This window comes from Dermochelys coriacea, chromosome 1, assembly GCF_009764565.3.
Source record: "Dermochelys coriacea isolate rDerCor1 chromosome 1, rDerCor1.pri.v4, whole genome shotgun sequence".
Taxonomy (NCBI): domain Eukaryota; kingdom Metazoa; phylum Chordata; order Testudines; family Dermochelyidae; genus Dermochelys; species Dermochelys coriacea.
The window spans coordinates 265697088-265708473 of record NC_050068.2 but is presented as its reverse complement, the minus strand read 5'-3'; the positions used below and the strand labels follow the sequence as shown (position 1 = coordinate 265708473).

The window sequence follows — 11386 nt, the reverse complement described above, 5'->3', positions numbered from 1 at the left end:
AGTTAGAGTGGGGGTGAGGCTGGGAAGTGGAGCAGGTGAAAGCCCATGGCAGGCTGTGGGGAAGGGCAAGGTTGGGAAGCGGAGCGGGTCAAAGCCCATGGCAGGTTAAAGTGAGAGGTAAGGCTGGAACTCGGATGAGTGCAGGATGGAGCAGACGGCGGCAGGGCAGCATGGTGCGGAGACAAGAAGAAGGTGACAGAACAAAGTAGACACACAGCGATGCAGGGTAGAGGGGGCGCAGTGGGGAAAGAGAGGCGGGGAGATGCCGAGGCCTCAGACAGAAGCTAGCAGGACAACCGGACAACCCCAGCCCCAGATCCGCAGGGGGCACTGGCAAGTTAATCGCCGCTCATCGGCTCCCACAGCCGCCTCCGTTTCCTGCCCAGCCAGACTACAAGTCCCATCGTGCCCCGGGCGGCCGCCTCCCCGGCGGCACGTCTCCTCTCCCCCGCCCCCTGACGGCTGATGCGCACGCGCGTTGGCGGCGGCGACCAGGGCAGTCTCCCTAATGTAAGATGGTGGCCGGCCTGGCGGCGGAGCGCACGGAGCCCGGAGATTACCCGTCTCTCACATAAAGGTCGTCGGAGGAGCCGCTCTGCCCCCTCCCGCCAGGCCCGGCGCTACCAGAGGTCCCGCCCGACGGCGCTGCTGCTCCTGCCGCCCGCCCGCTCGCCGGCCGCCGTGAAGCAGGAGAGACTGCGGGCGGGGAGGGACGAGGAAGGCGGGTGAGTGTGCGAGCAGGGGCCGGGGGAGCCGGGCTACGAGAGAGCGGAGGCTTCGCAGGGACCGCGCAGGCCTCAGTCCACCGCCGGTTCGGCCCCCGGGAGCGGCGGGACCCCGCTGTCTAGGGGGAGCGGAGGCGCCGTGCCTGGGAGGTCGCGAGGGGCGCCCAGGGGCTGCCCGTTTTCCGCCCCCTCGCGGGGAGGGGAAAGGGGGTGGGAGGGAGAGCTCGGGGCCGTGCTCGGCACCGAGGGGCTGCCGGAGTGGGACGTGGGAGAGGAGGGGGCTGTGCCCGGGAGCGTCTCACCCCACCCCTTCTCTCCAGCCTCCGGGGGAGGCCGCATTGGCTTGGGTTATCTATTTCAGTGTGATTCTCTCATGGCTTGGTGGAAATTTCCTCTCTTCCTCCTCCCCCTCCCCAAAACTGGGCTCCATTTGTTCTGATTCTCACTTTTGTGGGAGACAGATGGTAAATGGCAGCCGCCTCTTTTTTCTATTATTTTGGACAGTTCATTTAACCGTCTCAGGTTTGTTTCTTAGCACATCCGTATTTAACTTTCCAGGGTTTCTAAAACATGCTCAGTTCTAGAAACCTTTTTATAGGGTGAGTTAGGAGAAGGAAATGACAAGGCTATGGGCTCACATCGTGTTCCATGGCTTGCCATATGCTCTACCTGCCAGTTTCAGTGTGAGCTGGTGGTGCTTTCATGTGCACAATAAAAGGAGGAGATGCGTGCTGGATAGTCCTCCTGGAACACTTCACTGCTACAGTTCGGAGGATTCATATGGCTTCGGCCTGTGTGCTTGGGACAATATCAAATGCGGACTTATTAGGAGGGCAATGAATGCTCTGTAGGACAGTGATTCTCAAACTTTTGTACTGGTGACCTCTTTCACATAGCAAGCCTCTGAGTGTGACATTAAAAACACATTTTTATATATTTAACACCATTATGAATGCTGGAGGAAAAGCGGGGTTTGCGGTGGTGGCTGACAGCTCGTAACCCCCCTATGTAATAACCTTGTGACCCCCTGAGGGATTCTGACCCCCAGTTTGAGAACCCCTGATGTAGGGTATATGTTACATGTTACTCTTTAAGCTGGATGTGCAAGTCCTGAAAAGGGTTGGCTTAATTTTACCAAAAGTTGTAAAGGTTATGTTAGCATATAGCATGTTTACTGTCTCTGTACTTCTTTTTTAGCTTATTGTGCTTATCTGCAATACTGCCTGTGTTACATTCTATTTTAGTTTTAGAATATCTGGACTTCAGTGAACAGATATTTTGACATCACGCTTATGTGAGCATGATCAAAGGCATTGACTAAAAGATAAACAGTAATACTGAAAGACAAATCTGTGGAAGAATTAAATTGTTTTCCCCTCCCCACTTTGTATCTGGAGACTCAGGCTATGAAAAGGAAGAGCAGAACGAAGAAGTAGTGTACCTTAGAGGTTTGATGGAGTTCAGGTCGCCTATGAATATTCTAAATATACATCTCAGGTATACTTTCAGTTTCTCAGTAGCATCGCTAATAAAAGGAGGAAAAAAAAGTAAGTGCACAGTCTAGAAGTCAAATGGAGTCAAGTGTTTTATGCCTCAGGGTTTTTGTGATCCTGTAATAGACTCTTTCCATTCCATAAACAAGACTAACACATGTATGGGTTTAGAAACATTTGGCAGTCAGTCAGACTAGACTTGACTTGGCTGACTGGCAAGGAAAGCTCATGGTAGGAGAGGATTGTTTTTGTATGGTAAGGGGTACTGACTATAAAATGCACTCTTGTTCTAATTAGCATGTTTTCCTTTTAAGTTCCCATTAAAAGTTTTTAGGTGGCTAGCTTAGTTTTTTGTTACAGAAAATGCTATAGGTGCTTGTCTGTCTTAGGGCTCTAGTTTTTTTTAATTTTGAACTGATTATTTCAAATGGATGACATGTAAACACACAACTTCAAATTGTCTGATTATAAAATGTATTTTACGCCTTAGACAATCAAATCCATCATTTATAGACCTGTCTTAGCGTACAGGACTGTACCTTGCCATATGGTGCAACCAAGCATAATTGCTTGGCAAGGCCACTGTATCAGGGGTTCAGACTTTCACAAGGGTGAACAACATCTTAATAGACTATCTGGACCACCTTTCATCCCACTTGCGATTGCATAACATCCCTGTGACAACTTCAGCAATTGCTTTCTTTGTAAAGTAATATTAGGAAAGTATTCATATATTTTTAGCAGTCTTTAGTATGCGGTGTTCTTTTTTTGAGAAAGTTAATGACAGTCTTTGCTATTCAGTTCAATACATCTCCTTCTTCACTATCTGTTCTTTTCCTCTCAGCTGGAAATGGCAAGAAGAGTCTAGGCTATAGGATTGCCCATCTCTGTGAACTACTACTGATCCTTTGATCACAGTTTGAGAATCTCTGCTGTAGGTTACAGAAATAATACTCAGTTCTTATATATTTTCATCTGTAGGTGTCAAAGTGTTTTACAAAGGAAAGTAGTAATATCCTTGAATGACCAATGGAGAAACCAAGGATAAAAGTAAATGATTTTCCCGAGTTCACACATCAGACATCGTTGGAGCTAGGATTAGAGCTCAGGTCTTCTGTTTGCTCAGCAGTGTGGTGGGCCTTCTGTCAGGATCTGTGTGGTTCTACTGTGCAGGAGGGAGAGCAAGATTTGAGGCACTTGCGGAGGTTCTTATGCCAGGTGAAATGAAAGGACAACGTTGGTGGATTGAGTAAAAGCATTTCTCCAAATAAAACTGCATTGTTCCAGGGTAAACTATTTGACTCAAAGATAGCAAAACCAGCTAACACACACACTTTCTACAGATATCTACTGAACCAGAAACTTCCATTATAAATTAGTTATTTTGTAAGATATTTCCCTAGTTCAAAATAAGCAACCTTAGAGCAAAAATTGTCCAGGCCCCACATGCTATGTATTTTTGCATAGTTGATGCAGTGGGTTTTGAAGCTACTTCAAGTATCAAATTGTTTCTAGTAAGGCAGTGAACATTTACAATCACAGGCTTGACTTCTCACTCTGTTTGGAACTCTGGTCAGCTTCACTTTAGTTAGTGGACTGACCTCCTGTCTAGCTTTGAGAAAGAAATTACAGTGCTCAACGTAGTGATTTGTAAATGGCAGGAGAATGAAATTCCATTATTAGAGATCTTTTTGGTGTTCTAGGAACATTGTAACTAAAACGCACTATATAATTTCTCAGACTTTCTTCACCCAAACTAAGCCCATAAGTACTTTCTAACCACACAGATGCATCATACACTGGAGGAGGCTTGAAATATTCTGGAATTACAAAATAGTACTTGTGTGACCTAGCAAGGTTAGGAAGCCTGTGTCCAAATTTATACAGGAATTCAGGGACTGGAGAATGACACTTCTTTCCATCTCCTGCACAATCTGTAAGATGTGTACACAGTTTTTTGTTTCTAGATGTCATCTTAGAGTTACTTCCATAATCTGTTAAATACATAAACAACATTTGACAAACCAATCATTAGATCACAAGGCAGAAGACTTAACTTGCTATCAGTACTCAAACTGGGAACTGGGGTTGAGGTGGTGGTGGAAATGGGGCTGTTATATTTGAAGCAATTTTAGAGCTTTTTACAGTTCAGAAGTAAAATGTAGATGGATCCAGAAACTTCAGTAAACACTACTGAGTTGAGTGGAGACAGGTCACGCTTCCTGGAGAAATCCTATTCCTTCAGCAACATGATGGGCCTTGTGTCAGGATCTGTGCAGGAGGGAGTGCAAAATTTGGGGTACTCTTGTGAGGGTTTCCCATGTGCTGCTGCATAAAAAGGATTTAGGGTGTGGACTGCTGCTATACCTCCCCACGTAGGGAAGATGGCTCTAGCCGTAGGCTAAACTACTGGCTATAAAGAGGCTCCATTATTGTATTGTGGTGAAGTTTTTTGGTGGGTGTGAGGAAGGGTAATATATACCTTCTCCCACTCCAGTGTAATTCCTAGGAATATCTGGGCCTTAAACATTTACACCTGTAGAGTTTCAGGTTGACTGTCCAGATGCATGAAAACACTACATGCATTTGATTGATACTTAGGTTTACTTTGCAACTGAGTGCTAGAAATGCAATTATTTTTAAAACGGAAGATTACATACTGATAAGTAAGTCTGCGAAGAAATTTGTAGCTAACTGCCTCACTTTCCAGAGAGTGGCAAGTAGAAAACTGGTGAATAAATTTATCAAACCCTGAACATAATACAAGCAGCATTACAATAATGACCAAAAAGTTGTGGTCATCTTGTGACAGCATTGGAAATGAGCAAGTAATTTAGTGAGCATCCAAAAAGTACTTTATTCCTAGTTGTTGGTTCTCCACACTTCAGGACTTTAGGCTACAGGCCATCTTACTGTAATCTTGTTAGCTCTTCAGTAGCCCAAGATATAATTTGTTTACTAAGGTTCGTTAGAGAGAGTGTTATAAGTGGCAATTTAACTTCTCAGTGCAAGAATACTCCTAAGCAATTTTGTCATACTCTAAACTAATCTGTATTAAACTAGTAATCATAAAAGGAAAGCAATGAATTAACTTTCTGTAGGGTAAAACAGTGACTGCCTCATGAGAAGGTTCATCAGCAGTAGCCCATCTTGGCATACTGTAGAAGTGATAAGATGGTCACTTGGCTGCAAAAAAAAAAAAAAAAAAAAAAATCTAATTCATCAGGTGAGCATCAGTTGAAGGCAGTTTATCTAGTAAGAGTTGCAGTATTAAAGGTCACTTTGCTGTTGACAGCATAGATTTAAACTTGAATTCTGCTTGGGTGGTGTGTATTAATTTTAGATTAGATGGTCAGTAGCCCAAGACTACTGAAGGTATAAAATACAGTACTTCCCATGAAGATGGGTTTTTTATTATTAGAATCTGGCCTAGTAATGTCACAGTTGCTTACCCCCTGGCCTTTGGAGAGCTGCTCTGCTTTACAAAATACTTAACTACATTTGAGGACTGGAATGCAAAAGGGTAGTGTGTTGAAACGGAGGTACTGGTAACTTAAATTGTTTGCATTAGAAAGTTCCAAGTGGGTGGGGGTTTGGTGTAAGAAAATGCTTGGGGTAAAAAATGGAAGTGTGTTGTGGCTGTCACTCAAGATTTCTGGTTTGCAGTACAATTTAGAACAACAACAAAATGATGTCAGGAGGGAGTTCAGCAGTAACAACTAAATGTCTGTAAAGTGTACTTAAAGGTCTGTTTTTCTATTGGTTCAGTGCAACAAATAAAAAGGGGTGAACTGACGGGCAGTGCTACAGTAAAAGATCTGAAGCTTCATTATGATGAGTAGAAGTTACCCTAGGCGTTCAAATATATTATCAAGCAGAAATCTCCCTCTCCCTCCATTTGTTTATCTCCTGTTTCATTGCCAGTGGTGTTTGGAATAAAATGTAGACTGAAGGCTTGTCTTCATGTACAGCGTTACTGTGCTGATGGGAGAGCTCCCATCGGCGTAGTTAATCCACCTCCCTGAGAGGTGGTAGCTATGTTGATGGGAGAAGCTCTCCTACTGATATAGGTCTGTAGGGTTGACCTGGCCTTAGTTTTCACCATTTATTCATAGTGCCATTGAGTCTTCTGGTAATCCCTAAACTAGTAAGAAAACTGTAGGTCAAAATTATGTTATAGGTCAATTTACCTTGTAGTTCAGATCTGTTTACATGTTTTTTCTATTGTCTTAATGTTATGGGCCTGAATCTCATTTACACTAAGGCTCCTTTATGCTGCCAGAATTATGTGAAGAGGCCTTAGTGTAAATAAGAAATAAGCCTAATAAAACACCTCCAACTTGGCTAGTGACTTAGTCTCACTGCTGTTGTGGATCCATGCAACTGTTTTTCTCTAAAGCAACCCATTTTGTAAATTGTCTGTTGATGTCCTCCCTTTAAGTTTGAACTTTCCTTCCAGCTTTTGATAAAACACAAGGATCATGGCATTTGTAACGGAGAAAACTTGTTTTCAAACGATAACTCATTTTTGTCCTTGAAAGCAGCAGAAAAGAAATTTTCAGTACTCATCTGGCAAAGGATATATTGAGTTGAAACTTCTTGTATGGATAGCTTCATCATTAGTAGCAAACTGGCTCCAGAACAGCAGATTGGAAGTCTCGGGAAATGAAATGATGGAGAATTATACAGTTTACAATGGCACACGAATTCTAGTTGAATCTTTTTATGTAGTTTAAATGTTATTCTTTTAAAATATTAAAGACAAAAGTTGGGAAATTCAAGCAAAGATTAGCATTTACAATCTGCAGAAGTTTAAAAAAAAAAAAGTAGCTTGCAGCTGCCTTCTTTCCTATATGGGTGGTAGCTGAGTAGGAATTAATACTAGAACGATCATGTGAACAGCTCACAACTATAACAAAAGGATTACTTGCATTAAGATTTTTAAAGTTTTATGTTACTTAAAAACTGCATGACTTGAAGTCAGCTAACTATGCCCTATGGCAGGCCTGTCGTCCTATCTATTTGTACTGTGGCTAGCGCACTGAGACCCTAAGTCTGACCTGAGGACTTGGGTATTACTGTTTATATAAATATATAGCACAGTGAAACTTCATGCAGACCATGCCCTTGGTGACCACTCAAAGATCTTCCTAGATAATACTAAAATGCTAGTTTTAAGAGAACATCTTTCTATGATCAGAGACAGCCTAGAATTGATGCCAAATACAATAGTTCCTTTTTGGGAAAAATGGCTCAACTACTTTTGACTTCGCTGTATAAGTGCACACTGTGTATAGTCTTTTCACAGAGAGTTCTGCATTTTCCCTAACTCAATGTATTGCAGTAAGTTTTTTACACTGAATCACTAGAAAGTAGTTAAATGTAATAGAAATTACATTTTTATTTCTCCTGTGCTGAGTAAGGATGGACAGAGCATTATTGGCTGTAACAAGTAACCTGTTCTACACTTAAAAAACAAAAAAACCCTCCCCCCAATGCAATATTTGTTTTATTTTTATAAACTACTTAATCTAAATGTTGGTATATTAAGTGACTTGCAAACAATAAAATAAGTTTTGGAATCAAGTGTAATTTGGCTTCGTGGGATTTCTTTCAGCTTTCTGTGTTAGGGTCTTTTAATAAAAACAACTTTTTATCAGTCCTTGAGTGATCAGTTATTGTAGTTTCCACTGTACTTAAAATGTCTTGACTGGGAGAATGGTGGAAGATAACTTTATTGAAAATTGGATTAGCATTTGACATCATCGGTTGATTGTTTGATGTTTATAGTGGGGTCAGATACTGCTGAAGACCAGAAGGTTGCCAGTTGTAGCCGCATAGGGGGAGGGGGAAGGGAAGGGCGCAAGTGCATTGAGACAACTAATTCTGTTATGTACTCTATTTCAGAGGTGACTTTCCCCCTCAGTCTGATTTAGCACCAGTAGAAATTTTTTGGGGCTTTCTTCGTGTGTACTTCTTTGATTTTTAGACCTGTGCTTACTTTCTCAGTCTAACTGTTTTTCTCTTGACCTTGTTAAGCCAACCTTTTGCATGTTGTGTGTTTCGGTTAGTATATTTTTTCTGTCTGAAGGAATTTGTCTGCTCTGAAGGCAGTAAAAATGGAACAACTGTTTTATCCTAAGTAGAAAATGACTCCAGGATCCAGCCTTTAAGTAGGCAGATGGCTGAGCCAGTATGTTTGCCATTAACTTTCTTTTCAGACTAAGGTTTTTTTGCAGTATACATTTGTGTGTTCATAGACTAACAGATAACTTGCTCAAGGTGTTACCTTACGAGTTTTTGTCATGCAAGAGAGGTCTCAAAAATTTTACCTACCCAAATAGACCCAATCAGGTATAGCTAGACGATTGGGGTGATGATGGGTAGTGAACTTGTTACTGTTTTTAGATTGTAAAAGATATTTGTTTTAATGCTTTGCTTTTTGTCACTTTCCTAGAATGCTGCCATTGCTGATGCTTCTTATAAAAGATTATTTAATACAAGAAAACCACTTATCATAGGAATTTTTGTCCCTTAATAGTTCAGGTAACTTTTAGGTTTTTTTTTCTGTTTCCCACTTATCATATGATCTTCACTCCCATAACCTTTAAATCCATGACAATGTCCTGGGTGTGGTGGACTCCAGAATCTGTCAAATGCAGCATCTAAGATGTATAAATGTTTTTGCCAAGCAGTGATGCACTCCTTTCTGCTAAAAGTGTTTCCTTGAAAGTGCTCCCAACTTCTTTGACCTTGTGTAGTAACACATTTGTATTTCCTGGCATAGTCAAACCAGAGGCTGACATTTGGTGTGCGATCACAGAAATCCCCATTGTCCTGCAACTTTTGCAATTTTGAGTGAATCTTGCATAAGACCATCACGCTTTTCTGGGTTTCCCATAGGTGTACAGGGAAGCTGCTAAAGCATCTTGCAATCCTTGTAAGTTTTACCTGCTTCTGTTACCACAGTGGTGCATAAGCGTTAAGTGCAAGATTCTTTCATTCAGCACTTATAAGTATGTGACTGTGTAGTGGTGTTGTAATCTTGATCCGAGTTTAAAATAGCCTTCCTAAAATGTTTCTCTGCTCTTTTTTTGTCAAAAGACAGAAATGACAAGGCCACATTAAAATTCACCTTTTTTATATCTAGTCCTGATTTTTTTTAATTTAGACTTGTTTAGACACAAACAGCTATGTCTTATTTTGTTGTAATCTGGAGGATTTTAACTTCCAGTCTCCGCTTCCTGTTGGGGTCCTGTAAAACTGCCATTATTATTAAAGTGTAGGACTATGTGATGTTCTTGGAGCCTGCATCCAGTCAGCCCCAGTAGCAACATTTGAGTAATACAAAACAATCCTTCCATCTGAAGAATAAGCTTATTTCCCTATGGTAGGACTTTAGCTACTTTAAAGTCTTCTACTTGTGCATTTGTCAGCCTTTGTCTTTGTCTCTGTTCACGTAGAATTTGTAAATTCCTTACCCTTATTTCCCTTGGAAATATACTATAATTACTAATGTGGGAAGTGTAGATTTTTTTCCCCCCTCAGGCTGTCCATCTTGACAAAAATCACTGGCAGCCTTTTTCTAAGGATATAATGTGGATGTTAAGACATCTAGACTTGTACTTCAGAGACTTGAATCCAAAAATACCAAAAGTGAGATATGTGACTTGAAAATTGTAGCTAAGGTTGTACAGTGTTTTTATTTAAATTAACCTTAAAATTTAAATCACTTACTTGCATTTTGTTAGTTCTTCGCTTTATTTTGCTAAAGTGAATATTTCTTTTGCTTGTTTTCTTGGAATTAGTGTCATTAATAGAATTTCAGATTTTTACATAGGTTTTCTCTTATGCTTCTCACTTATTTCGTATTTATGTTGAAAATGGCCAGCCCATTTCTTACTGTGAGAACCAAAATTTTCCTCCAAAATTGACCCACTTCTCAAAGATATTAATTGCCCCTTTAACCAATTCACTGTAAATCTGCCTTCACATACAACCTGTATCCCTTTACCCTGCCACTTTGGAAAAGTCTGGCAACAGTTTCAGTATATGCTTTTCTCCTTTTGTTGCCTCTGGGGAAGTACTCAGGGCAAAGACCGATAGCTCTGGTATGATCCATTGGTGGCATTGTTGTGTAAAACTGTTCTGTTTTTACTGAATTGTGAGAGTAAGATATGGGATTGTGGGTACCCCACACCAAGCTGCTCATACTTTGTGTGTATGAGTCTGCTTGTTTCAGTAGAGGTTTGGAAGTTCTGTTGTCTATTGACAGGCCTATAGGAAATGAATGACTAGCCCTAGTGTGTGTGAAATGGATTGGTAGCTTTAGCATAGAAGAACCTGCTTATTGAAAGGAGACAGACTAAAAATACGCTCTCTTCCTTAGAGATATTTCTTGAAGTGAAGGCTGAAACGCACTCGTGGTATAGAGAAATCTGTATTACCATTGTTGCATCTGATCAGTTGCAAGAAGACTTCAGTTTGTAGAACTGTCAGTCTAACAGCTTTCAGAAAGGCAACATTTCAATCCAAAATTAAATGCACAGAAGTGGTAGGAAGGTAACCCTCTTACTTTCCCATCCCTGTCCATGGTACTGCATGTATGTGTCCTGCCCTTGATAAGTAGAGCAAGTCTGAGAGGGTATTTGAGTCTTGGCTCAACAGCCTATCACTTCTGCATCTTAAGCTTGGGGCAGAGGTATGTGTATTAGTCACAAACTGTGGCAATGATTTTTTTGTTTTTGGTTCAGATTACATTTCTTATTTGCCTTTCATGCTAGGTGCTAATTTTTAATGCCCCAGGAAATAATAGTGGCCTAGCATATGGTTAATGCTATAGATGATGATTGTCCCTTCTCTGTATGGTACATATGAATAACTTAAGTGAGACAGATTGTCCACTACTTAACCTTAATGTATTTTTACATTAAAAAATACTCCAAAGTAGCTTATGCAGTTTATTACTGCAAAAACATCAGACTGATTTGTTGCAAAATGTGAAACTACTTGGTTTTGTGGTTAAACTAAGAAAGCTTTTCATTATGTTGGTCAGCAGTAAGTTTTTTTTTTTTTAAACCAAATTCTAGATAAAAATTCAAATTGGTTGCTGAAAGTAAATAGAGTAGTTCACTGCTTGTGCAGTGTCCCTTCAGGAAATGCCCAGAA

The 11386-nt window shown here is 41.0% G+C and overlaps 1 protein-coding gene across 13 annotated transcripts in view; it reads left to right on the top strand.

Annotated features, from left to right (window-relative positions):
• The first annotated feature begins 346 nt into the window (after positions 1 to 346).
• Positions 347 to 11386, top strand: part of CNOT4 (CCR4-NOT transcription complex subunit 4) — a 121518-nt gene continuing 110478 nt past the window's right edge. For 3 of the 13 annotated variants that reach the window (XM_043491408.1, XM_043491405.1, XM_038403287.2), the window contains exon 1: positions 447 to 725. The gene's annotated coding sequence lies outside the window, so the exon portion shown is untranslated. Of the gene's footprint in view, positions 726 to 11386 lie in introns of all 13 variants that reach the window. The other 10 variants (XM_038403312.2, XM_038403294.2, XM_038403347.2 and 7 more) reach the window with 9 other exon arrangements.